Raw genomic sequence first — 13,396 nt, 5'->3', positions numbered from 1 at the left:
GAAGAGACCCCTCCTGTGACGCAAGGAAAAAATTCCAAAATTATTTGTAAACCCAGTTTCAATTTTTTTGTGTTACCTTGTCGCTGCAAGAAAAACATTTTACTATGTTCGAAAACAGTGAGTGACTACATGTGTTTATCCCCCATTGCCGGGCGCTGACGACCACGATGATGAGCGCCCCACAAACCAACATCATCATCATCATCATCATCCATTTCAAGAATTCAAAAAATGGCTCTGAGCACAATGGGACTTAACATCTGAGGTCATCAGAACTTAGAACTACTTAAACCTAACTACCCTAATGACATCACACACATCCATGCCCGAGGCAGGATTCGAACCTGCGACCGTAGCGGCCGCGTGGTTCCAGACTGCAGCGCCTACAACCGCTCGGCCACACCGGCCGGCCATTGCAAGAATTATACTACCACTTGTAAAGTGAATATTAAATAGCGTTTCATAATATCGCTAAACTATACTTTGGGATAAAATAATAAGATATGATCTCCTTTTTGTTTTCCCCTGTTTCATAACAGGGTGTTACATCATTTTAATCAGAAAAGACAGTGGCTTAGGAGCCATGAAATTACATTTTTGACTGGCAATTAGACACATTGTAGCGGACAGCGGGCAGGCAGCATTTTGAATAGCACTTCATGTCAGAAATGTGACGTTTCGGTCCCTCAAGAACAAATGTGGTATACTACACGTTTCACTTTCATGCGTCTACTCTTTGAAAGAGAGATAATAATTTACAGTGATTGTAGCCATTATTCTGTTTACAAACAGTTTGCATGTCAACAGTCCTTAATTTTCAGGCAGAAAAGGAATATATTCGCGTGTCTCTTTAGATTTCTTTTGCTGACTGTTTGCATCCAATTACTTCCCTATAAAGTCTCTAGTAGTCACAATTGTTTGCCTAAAATACAATTATTACTCAACTTACAGTAAATTACTGCGGTTTCTCCACTCGATTGACGAAGGAGAGAGGATCACATTTTATTTAATACCTTTTTTTCATGTAACACAGGAACTTAGTAAAAGTATTAATTCTCGTGAATCCAGGAAGATCGTGGCCCGAAACTGTATGAGATGTGAAACTGGTCATTATCTTCCGCTTGAGGCAGCACGTTGATTCTCTGTTACGAAAATATCTGAAGGCGAGTCGTCAGCAGTGTTTGGAGACTTCTATTCTGAGTAGTGTTCAATGCCCCGTGGACGGACGACCCATTAGCGACCGATCGATAGACAATATTTCGCTAGACCTCGAGGACGAATTAAGGGCACATTTTCCCTGGGGTGACGAGATGGCGCATACTTGTGTGTGAAGTAAGACTGTGTTGGAAGGGACAGTGTTTTTGCCACGGCCGGTATAGTTCGAAAATGGTTCAAATGGCTCTGAGCACTATGGGACCTAACATCTATGGTCATCAGTCCCCTATAACTTAGAACTACTTAAACCTAACTAACCTAAGGACATCACACAACACTCAGTCATCACGAGGCAGAGAAAACCCCTGACCCCGCCGGGAATCGAACCCGGGAACCCGCCGGTACAGTTCAGATAGAATCTGTACGCTACAAGCAGTGTCCATTTTTACCGAAAATAACTTGCTGTATCTGAAATAACAGTCTTAGGCGGAAGTGGTTACTAGATGCCACGAGAGGCGTCCCCACTAGTGTAAAAGAGGGCGGTGGGTATTCCGTTGTCAGTTGAGAAGCAGTTTTCTTCGACGTAGCAACAGATTACGTATCAAGGCAGTGGAAGAGGAACTGATCTGTTGACAATAAGAGCACACTTCCCCGAAAGTCACTGAGGGAAGTGCGATAGAAACAAAATGAAACATTTTCTCATATAAAGTTACATATGTGATCTGCAAGTCACTGCACAGCACATGAAGGAGTGTATACTTTGCACCAACATTAACGAAATTCTATCCCGTTCCATTTGGGGCGTAGCGCCGTATACCGATCCTGCCTTGGAGGCGGATAAGTGGGAGATGTGTCTCAGAGCTGGATAGTGACAGATGGTGACGCGAGACTGAACGCGCACATAGTTTATGTATCAGCCGACAGAGGACAGTATTGGATAGGGGACTGTGATTTAGTTTCGATTGTGCCCACTAGAGTGCACTAAAGTAATAGAATGTTTTTCATAAACTGTTCTAGCATTTTCATAAAGTGTTATTATGTCTTTTTGTGTATGTAAAATGTTATAAATGTGTTTTAGCAGTATGAATGATGCGTGAGTGTGGTTTAAGGTTAATATGAAGATAATTGTTTAACGAGTTATGTAGTGGGATTTAGTGCGGGAACATTTCGAAGAAGTATGGATGTGGACAAAGGGATTTTTGTAGAATAGATTTGTAAAGTAAGTTTATGGTAAAAGGAAAGTTAATTCAGGTATAAATAACTTTATGCATAAACGAAACTTCAGCATATTAGATAATTAGGTCGGTAAAAACAGTAGTCGCTAGGTTTACTATTTTGCGATTGGTTACTGAATGAAAAGCGCGGACTGACGCAGGAGAATGTTATTTTGCTATTGGCTGTTGAGTAAACTGACCAAGGGTAAAGCAATATTCTTCGCGCGCCTTTCTCTGCTAGTAGAGAAGAGAGGAGTCGGAGCCTAGCCATGAAACAGTTCGGACGTGTGTAGTAGTAGTAGTTCAGATGGAAATGGTAAGTTGCCGGATCTAGCAGTGTTTCATACATCATAAGTGTTGTAAAGTGACGGCATAATTATTCCGATGGGTGTGTAGAAATTTCGGAATTTTTAAGTGAATTTTGTGACGAGAAAAGACTGACTGCATTAGGTACCGACAGACTTAATATTTGCCGAGCATTCTCAACATCAAAAATTCGTATTTTTGTAGCTATTACGTTTTCGGGAAATGCAAAACCATAAACTTGCTAACGTGAGTGAAAGGGATTGTGAGTGACTGTGTTAAGACTAGCACGGGCTTGGCAGTGATACTTGTTCACCTAAGTTTCAGAATATATTAATTAAGGACAAAATTTCCAACCTTTCATTTCGTGTGACAACTTTCTCCCGAAACGTAGATTAGTGACTTTAATTGCAGCCTGGTTCACGTCGAAGTACAGTAGGTTTCGCTCGGCTTCCCTACTGATGATCTACTGAGACAATGTTCACAGGTAGGTGCAGGTTCGTTATAAAGGGACCGAAGGAACTGCGACGCCGCACATTCCTGTGCAGAACGAGTTTAAAAAGACGGCAAGTAAGCCTCTGGATGAGCCCTGTACTCTGTAATCTTATTCAAATGGTGTGTACGTGAAACACACATAATCACCAAAAGTAATGAACGCTCCTATGAAACACGGCATCGACCACTAGTTGACACGAGAGGTGGGAGCCCCCCCCCCCTCAGTATAAACCGTGGGCCACTAGATGTCCGTCAGAGACATTGAAAGCCTCCTAAAGTTGTGCAAGTCAGCTGTTGGAGATATGAGTGGGAAGTGTCAAAGGGGAAGAAACACCCACAGTTAAACCGAGACCATGCAAACTTTATGTAGTTACGGACAGGGGCCGTCAAACAACATTGCGGAGAGTGGTTGTTCAAAATCGAGTGAAATCAGGGTAAGGACTCACTCTGAAATTCCGAAAGTGATACGACAGTCCAGCTAGACTGCATAGAGAGTCAAAATGAATGCGGTACGTTACGGAGCTCCTCTGAAGCCACACGTTTTGTGGTCAGTGGTAAGTGACGCTTTATTGGTTGGTTGGCTGATTCCGGGGAGCGAACCAAACAGCAATGTCATCGATCCCGTCGGATTTGGGAAGGAAGTCGGCCGTGCCCTTCCACAGGAGCCACCCCGGCATTTACCTGAAGCGATTTACGGAAATCACGGAAAACCTAAATCATGAAGGCCGGATGCAGGTTTGAACCGCCGTCCTCCCGAATGCAAGTCCATTGTGCTAACCACTGCGCCATCTCCCTCGCTCAAGTGACGCTTGAGGTGGTGTAAAGAGCGACCACACAGTCCATTGGATGACTAGAAATAAGTGATTTGGTGTGATGAGTAACTCTGTACTCTGTGGCAATATGATGGATGGGTTGGAGTTGGGCAAATTCCAGGAGAACATCCATGCCATGATGTATAGTGACAACAAATGAAGTACAGAGAGGTTGATGTTGCGGTATAGCGGTGTTTTTTTGTGGTTAGCGTGTGGGCCCCATGTTGTAGGGCTAAATGTGGAAGGATATCAACAAAATTTTCAGCGTTGAGTACTGTGGACAGCGTAGGAGCTGTATCAGCATGACAAAGCACCCGTCATAAGGCAGCGTCGGAGAGGCAATGGTGCGCGGAGTGGCCGCATGGTTTGAGGCGCCATGCCACGGATTGCGCGGCCCCTCCCACCAGAAGTTCGAGTCCTCCCGTGTGTGTGTGTGTGTGTGTGTGTGTGTGTGTGTGTGTTTTTTGTTCTCAACATAAGTTAGTTTAAGTACTGCGTAAGTCTAGGTACCGATGACCTCAGCAGCTTGGTCCCGTAGGAATTCGAGTACACATTTGAACATTTTTTTGACGCAATGGTTTGTGGAGAATAATATACCTGAAATGGACTTTCATGCCCAATGGAACAGCTCTGAGATGATTTGGAAGTCGCCTTTGTTCCCGACCAGAGTCTCCAACATCAGTAGCTTTTCAGGTATCGGCTGCCATTCCTTCACAGATATTAGTACACTTCATTGAAAGTGTTTACAGCCGAGTTCTATCCGTCATAAGCGAAGGGTGGACACATCCCATATTAATGCACACTAACAGGTATCTGGATACGCTTGATCATATAGCGTACGTTGGCGACAGGAGAAATGTCGCAGAGACTTCTTCGAATACCAGTTCTCTAAATTTACCCAATCGGATATCACTAGAAAAGCGTGTGATTTCGTGCAAAGATTCCCATTTAAGATCCTGGAACATCGCTGTCACACTTTGTTAGAGGCTACATCGATCTTCTACGATTCTAGTAGAGCGTCTTTGTCTTCGTCCGCTTAATGCAATGATACCTAACCTTACGAACACCAAATGCTGGAGCAATGCTCCAGAATTTGTCACCACAGCGTCTTGTTTGCGTAGTCCTTGACAGACACGCAGCACTTTCGTAGAACAAACCCAACAAAACAGATTCTTCCATTCACCTTCCCAGCTACAATTTAACATTTTCGTCCCATTTCTTAGTACAATGCTGGTCATTAATGTTACTGCATTACGAATACGGCGTGAACCAAACGTTAACTAGGTGTGATGTGTACGACATGCTCGCATATACAAATGATTAGTGCCTCAAAAGAAAGTTTGCATTTGACGTGTCAAAATAAAATGGAGGTTGAAGTCTTTAGACAAAATCTTTATTTATTATTGAAATAAAAAGGTGAAGAAATTATTTTTTAAAAGTACTGTAATTTAAATGCAATCCAGCACACTTGCGGCACTCATTTACACAATCAACAAAATTTTACATGACGGTTCGGTATATAGGCACTCGGATGGCTGCCGCTTCGCTATGGATATTTTCTTTCAATCGCTCCAGGAAGGTCGGATTATTGACATAAACTTTAGATTTTACATATTCCCATAACAAAAAATCCATGGGGCTCAAACGTGGACTGCGTGGGTGCCAATTTATGTCACCGCTCCTGGAGATCAGTCTGTCAGGGAAATTTTGACAAACTCGCCTTATAGACGCACTGGACGTGTGTGCTGCGGCTCCGTCTTGCTGAAACAATGTTCTTTGGTTATAACCAGGAAGGTTTTGGAATTCAGGCACCAAAAGTCATTTAACATCGTCACATAACGTTTCGAATTCGCTGTAACTACACGATCGCTCTCGTCCACGAAAAAGTACAGACCAATTATTCTTCGAGCCGACATCATACCCTTTACAGTAACTTTTGGCGAATGGAAGGGTTTCTGATATTTCTGTTTAGGATACGCTACACTCCAGTAGCGTAAATTTTGCTTATTGACATGACCGTTTTGGTGAAAATGAGCCTTGCCAGAAAATAAGATGTTAAATGAAAAAAATGGTTCAAATGGCTCTGAGCACTATGGGATTTAACTTCTGAGGTCATCAGTCCCCTAGAACTTAGAACTACTGAAACCTAACTAACCTAAGGACATCACACATATCCATGCCCGAGGCAGGATTCGAACCTGCGACCGTAGCGGTCGCGCGGTTCCAAACTGTAGCGCCTAGAACCGCTCGGCCACTTCGGCCGGCTGTTAAATGAAGGGCAGTCAGTCATATCATTAACGAACTGCAGAGTATGTCTGGCATCCTGAGGCTTTAATTCTCCCTCCAATCGGATTTTGTAAGGGTGCAGTTATCTTTTTGCAGAATTAGGTGCAGTGATGATCTATGCATATTTAAAGAACCTGCACGCTTACGAATTGAGAGGTTAGGATAGACACAAGCAGAACGATTTACACTTTGCACATATTTGTCCGTTCTTGATGACCTTTGTGGCCGGGATTTCTGTTTGGGTAATGCTGAACTGGTCTCCTCAAACGCTTTTATCCCTTTCCGGAAAAGGGGAACACTTGGAGCATAATTTTCATTGCACTATGCACAATCACCACAAAATTTCCTCCGTGCTACAGTCGGCGAATCACCGATTTTGTAAAATACTCGCACACAGAAAGCGCAGTTTGCTACCTAGAAGCGCTCCATGGCGAGTGAATTCCAGAAAGGCCAAGCAAGCGATGAACGAACCCCCCACTCCCTTACGTTGTGTTGTGCATGCGCAGAGAGGTCTTCAAATACAAACTTTCTTTTGAGACACCCTGAATTTTCAGTGCACCTCACAAAGGAGGTAGATGTAACACCGCCTACATTGTGTATACAAGAAAGATTATGCAGCGGATTCCTCATTCAAAAATTGCGTTTGAATGTCGCTTTTTGTAAGAAGATCTTATTGTGCTTCGTCTGGGAAGGAGAAACATTTACCAGCAAGAAATCGACAACGGCAAGGCATCTCCTATCGAGACTGCAGTTGTTCTTTCCGTGCAATGTTGCTCGCGTTAACTGGGATCCCATGACTTCAAGTGAACGGGGTGTCGGTGGGTTGAGGAGGACCATACTTTGTAAGTAGGCTGTTTATGTTTCCTCTATGTAAGAAGGCTGTTTATATTTTCTTATTGGCAACGTTACGTAGCGCTCTGTATGAAAATCACTGGCTGTGCTGTGTGCAGTCTGTGGCTAGTTTGCATTGTTGTCTGCCATTGTAGTGTTGGGCAGCGGCAGCTGGATGTGAACAGCGCGTAGCGTTGTGCAGTTGGAGGTGAGCCGCCAGCAGTGGTGGATGTGGGGAGAGAGATGGCGAAGTTTTGTAATTTGTCATGAACTGCTATATATATTATGACTATTAAGGTAAATATATTGTTTGTTCTCTACTAAAATCTTTCATTTGATAACTATCCCTATCAGTAGTTAGTGCCTTCAGTAGTTTGAATCTTTTATTTAGCTGGCAGTAGTGGCGCTCGCTGTATTGCAGTAGTTCCAGTAACGAAGATTTTTGTGAGGTAAGTGATTTCTGAAGGGTATAGGTTAAAGTTAGTCAGGGTCATTCTTTTGCAGGGATCTTTGATAGTCAGATTGCGTTACGCTAAAACCATTGTGTGTCAGTTTAAGCACAGTCGTGTATAAATTTTTCTAAGGGGACGTTTCAACTTTAACGCAATGGAGAATGTCTAGAAAAAATGGTTCAAATAGCTCTGAGCACTATGGGACTTAACATCTGAGGTCATCAGTCCCCTTGACTTAGAACTATTTAAACCTAACTAACCTAAGGACATCACACACATCCATGCCCGAGGCAAGATTCGAACCTGCGACCGTAGCAGCAGCGCGGTTCAGGACTGAAGCGCCTAGAACCGCTCGGTCACAACGGCTGGCAGAATGTCAACAGCCCCTGACAACTAGCGCCCGAGAGGACTGACGCACTATTCGCTCGGCTGCATAGGATCGTACGGCCACGTTAAGTACCTTGAGTCAGGATGCTGGTTCCTGGGGAACGAACGTTGCCAGATTGCATTCGTCATTGTCATACAGGCTCTGTATCTGGCGTTATGGAACTGAACGTCATTTGGTACCACGACCACCTATCATTGTTGCATTTTTGATGTGTTAAGTTCGGCGCTTGTGTTCCTTATTTCAGGCCTCCGTGTCGACATCTTTCAATACGACAGTGCAAACTGTATGTTTGAAGTGCTGTCCTGACATATCTCAATATACAATGTGTTGAACTTTATCCCTTCCCAGCACTTTCACGAAATCTCACATACACTGGAAACATCTGGTCATGGGTTGCCAAGAGACTCGCATGCCACAACTGACGAAATTTAGCATAGACTTGGAGAAGCGTGGAACGACGTACCTGTATCTGTCATCTAAGCTCACTTCGAATACTACAAATTTAATCTTCTATTCTTCCAACTGTAGTTTACCGTAAGTAAAATGCTTTATTTTCAATCCTCCCTTTTGATGCAGTATTATTGATCAGCTGTTTATCTTCATTTTGCACCTCATTGTCGCTTTGAGTCACTGTCACTACTGTAAGAATAAGACGAGACAAATACCCAACACTTGTAATGCCGACGTTCAATTTTTGTCACATTTCATCTACTACTCATTTCCCACGAGGGAATTATCTGTATTTCATCAGGGTCACCCAACCCATTTTCACCCATCCCTGTCCTTCCTCACGGACGAACAAGATTCAAGCTTCCCCTTCAAGCTTCTGTTCCTATAACTGGAGCGCTTGAATGAGTGGCTTCATGGCTTCATTCTGGGGCTATGCACCATTGTGAAAAGATCAGTGGCTGGCTATTTGTAAATAACAAATTAACGTAATCGTAATTACGTTACGTCATGTCACTCGAGGACTCGGGTGAGGGAATTTGTTAACAACATATTCAGTTTGATATTACCCGCTTTTCGTCATTCAAGGCACCAGCAGAGACCACCAGGGCAGATATGTAAATAATCTCATTTTTTCACATTTTTCCATATTTTACACCATTTAAAGTACTTTTCCACATTTTCTACAAGTTTAAGTATTATCCGTATTTTTCACCATTATCTGATTACTTGAGTTTCGCCCAACTGTTCTCGGCATCACATCGGCGTCGTATGTCAGTGTTACATCACACCGCGCCGTGTCACATGATGTGCTTGTCATGATGCTCTCAGCCAATCACAAAATTTGTCATATTTTCCTCAATTATCCAATTATGTGAGTTTCGTCATACTGCTCGCACCACATCGACATCGTGATGCTCTCAGTCAATCGGTATGCAGCATGTGCTCAAAAGTATCCAAAGTATTTATTGCTAAGCCAGTAATACATTACTAGTCTCTGTGTGTGATGTCATAGTGCATTGATAGAAAAGAACACATTCGCCTATTGGTGGAAATAGTGACGTCACACCATATTCCGCAAAATTAATGACATCATAGCAAATTTAGTAAGCGCTGCAGTATTACTGGTTTCCAACCTAAGACACTGTATGTATAAGAAATACCACACTGCGAAAGATAAAACATTATTAAGCCACTATTACATGACTCTTCTGTAATGTTACAGTTTATACACTCCTGGAAATGGAAAAAAGAACACATTGACACCGGTGTGTCAGACCCACCATACTTGCTCCGGACACTGCGAGAGGGCTGCACAAGCAATGATCACACGCACGGCACAGCGGACACACCAGGAACCGCGGTGTTGGCCGTCGAATGGCGCTAGCTGCGCAGCATTTGTGCACCGCCGCCGTCAGTGTCAGCCAGTTTGCCGTGGCATACGGAGCTCCATCGCAGTCTTTAACACTGGTAGCATGCCGCGACAGCGTGGACGTGAACCGTATGTGCAGTTGACGGACTTTGAGCGAGGGCGTATAGTGGGCATGCGGGAGGCCGGGTGGACGTACCGCCGAATTGCTCAACACGTGGGGCGTGAGGTCTCCACTAGAGATGGGCAAAACTGTTCTTTTCAGAGATTGGATCAGAACTGTTCACTCCCTGAAATGAATTAGCTCTTTTTCATGACTCACCACTCATTTACAATATAAAATAAATGGAAGGCACATTGCCCTTTAAACTTGGTTTATTCCAGTACTATACCTGTATTTTGATCTTATTTGATCCTATTTTGAAGTAACACAGATAATGAGTAAGAATTTTGTATTGTTTATTGAAATTTCCACGATATGACAGTTTTTGATTATTGATTTATTTTGCACTATCGTGGTTTTTTGGGTGATCGGAAAATGTTGTAACTTGAGATTTACATTAACAATATATTTGGCTATAACGTATTAAAATTTCATTAACCTCATACAAATACATCGCAAGCCATATATTTTTAAAGTGAACGTTTCCTTTCGAAGACGCCTAAAATCGCAAAATCCGTACCAGAATAAGAAAAAAAAAATATAAATTTGACTGTAAAACGAAAGTGCTGCATATAGCCTTACGCAGAATAAAACAAGGAAAATATTGGTGTATCACATTTTGCGATACGTTTATCGGTTCGCTCGTAATTAAAGCGTAAATTCGAGTGTCTATAATAAAAATCCTATAGTAAGAGGAGTCATCAGGAACCTAATCTAATCAGTTTAAACAAATAAAAATAAAATAAAAACAATTGATGTATACATAACATAATAATGTAATATACATAGCGGCATTACTACGAAGAACAATATCCAGTGGGGACGAACTCCGATGCAGAGGCGCTGAGTCGAGCAGGTCGAGCCGCGAGCTGTTTTACTGCGTGAGCTGAGACCGCAGAGACCACAGTGACACCTGAGTCGCTTTGCTCGACGCTCTGGCTAGAGTCGAGACGGTGGGGCGAGCGTTGAGCGGGCGAGTTCCGAGGGAGGGGGTAGCGGTGAACTCACCCGCTCCGAGACAAATAGTTCGTTCCCTTGCGAGCGGGTTTTTGCAAGTAGTTCCTATGTTATCCGCTAGGTGGCTCTCTGTCCTGTTGCTCGCATCAACTGCCCAGAGGGCAGGACGTGCGACTGAAACGATCGCCGACAGAGTGCGATGCGAAGTTACGCTGCGCCAGAACACAAAATCCAATGGGGCACTGCACAATGCAGGCAGCCAAGGTAGAAGCAGGGCAGAGGCCGGCGCTGGCTGTGTTGTGTGGCGTGCACTGTGCTGTGACCAGCAGAGGCGCTGCTGATATGCTCCGTCTCTCTCTCTCTCTCTCTCTCTCTCTCTCTCTCTGCCGTGGGAAACGTTTGGAGCTACCGTTCTTTTTTTCTGAATCACTGATTGTTCACTCCTTTGAAAGATTGAACTCTATGAATTAGTTCAAGAGCGGATCCCCCATCTCTAGTCTCCACAGTACATCGATGTTGTCGCCAGTGGTCGGCGGAAGGTGCACGTGCCCGTCGACCTGGGACCGGACCGCAGCGACGCACGGATGCATTGACCGGTCACGGCTCGCCTGTTGACGGGGGGACCGAGCCGCTCGTGTCCGGCCCCATACGACTCGGCTCGGTCACGTACTCGCGCCATGTCTGTTGTCCGGATTCCGGACACGCGGATAACCGAGCATGACCGGTCTCCGCTGACGTCTCACATCGCCTCGCCACGGCTCGCTGCTCTGTACTGTACAAATCCAACGCCCCTCTCTCTCTCTGTCTCTCTCTCTATTTCTCTCTCTCTCTCTCTCTCTCTCTCTCTCTCTCTCTTTCTTTTAATACAAAAGTAACGTTTCCAAGAACGGGTACGTTGCACAGCTAAATTCATAGAGCACTTTATTTTATAATATTGACTCCCGTCTTCCTAACGTCCGGGAATTTTGTTGTAAATAAAACATTGATCAGAAGAGACCAATCTGTGTTAATGTAATGAGATGTAAGCGTCAAATAGTGCACCTGATTATGCGAATCAATCCACATATCTCTAACGTCGATCAGTTGCAGAATTTTGGAACACGTATTGTGTTCGAGTATAATGACTTTTCTGGAGACTAGAAATCTACTCTGTAGGAACCAGCATGGGTTTCGAAAAAGACGGTCATGTGAAACCCAGCTCGCGCTATTCGTCCACGAGACTCAGAGGGCCATAGACACGGGTTCACAGGTAGATGCCGTGTTTCTTGACTTCCGCAAGGCGTTCGATACAGTTCCCCACAGTCGTTTAATGAACAAAGTAAGAGCATATGGACTATCAGACCAATTGTGTGATTGGATTGAGGAGTTCCTAGATAACAGGACGCAGCATGTTATTCTCAATGGAGAGAAGTCTTCCGAAGTAAGAGTGATTTCAGGTGTGCCGCAGGGGAGTGTCATAGGACCGTTGCTATTCACAATATACATAAATGACCTTGTGGATGACATCGGAAGTTCACTGAGGCTTTTTGCAGATGATGCTGTGGTGTACCGAGAGGTTGTAACAATGGAAAATTGTACTGAAATGCAGGAGGATCTGCAGCGAATTGACGCATGGTGCAGGGAATGGCAATTGAATCTCAATGTAGACAAGTGTAATGTGCTGCGAATATACAGAAAGATAGATCCTTTATCATTTAGCTACAAAATAGGAGGTCAGCAACTGGAAGCAGTTAATACCATAAATTATCTGGGAGTACGCATTAGGAGTGATTTAAAATGGAATGACCGTATAAAATTAATCGTCGGTAAAGCAGATGCCAGACTGAGATTCATTGGAAGAATCCTAAGGAAAAGCAATCCGAAAACAAAGGAAGTAGGTTACAGTACGCTTGTTCGCCCACTGCTTGAATACTGCTCAGCAGTGTGGGATCCGTACCAGATAGGGTTGACAGAAGAGATAGAGAAGATCCAACGGAGAGCAGCGCGCTTCGTTACAGGATCATTTAGTAATCGCGAAAGCGTTACGGAGATGATAGATAAACTCCAGTGGAAGACTCTGCAGGAGAGACGCTCAGTAGCTCGGTACGGGCTTTTCTTGAAGTTTCGAGAACATACCTTCACCGAAGAGTCAAGCAGTATATTGCTCCCTCCTACGTATATCTCGCGAAGAGACCATGAGGATAAAATCAGAGATATTAGAGCCCACACAGAGACATACCGACAATCCTTCTTTCCACGAACAATACGAGACTGGAATAGAAGGGAGAACCGATAGAGGTACTAAAGGTACCCTCCGCCACACACCGTCTGGTGGCTTGCGGAGTATGGATGTAGATGTAGATATCAACTATCGCAGCATATGTTTTATTAATAACTTCCGCAATAACAGAAGGCATTATACTGTTTCGTATTGCATCATCTTGTTCTTTTATGTCTGCTTATAGTAGAGGGATGTGGCATGACATCTGCCACGTTAACTTTTCCATAATGCGCACCTAGATGTATTAATTCTTGGCCTAGTTCT

General features: G+C 43.9%; 1 protein-coding gene across 1 annotated transcript in view; it reads right to left on the bottom strand.

Moving 5' to 3' along the window:
• The window catches only part of LOC126184040 (diacylglycerol kinase 1-like), a 462,137-nt gene that overhangs the window by 326,050 nt on the left and 122,691 nt on the right, over positions 1-13,396 (bottom strand). The window lies entirely within an intron of this gene.

Source organism: Schistocerca cancellata, chromosome 4, assembly GCF_023864275.1.
Source record: "Schistocerca cancellata isolate TAMUIC-IGC-003103 chromosome 4, iqSchCanc2.1, whole genome shotgun sequence".
NCBI classification, from domain to species: Eukaryota; Metazoa; Arthropoda; class Insecta; order Orthoptera; family Acrididae; genus Schistocerca; species Schistocerca cancellata.
This window is presented reverse-complemented; position numbering and strand designations above follow the sequence as displayed.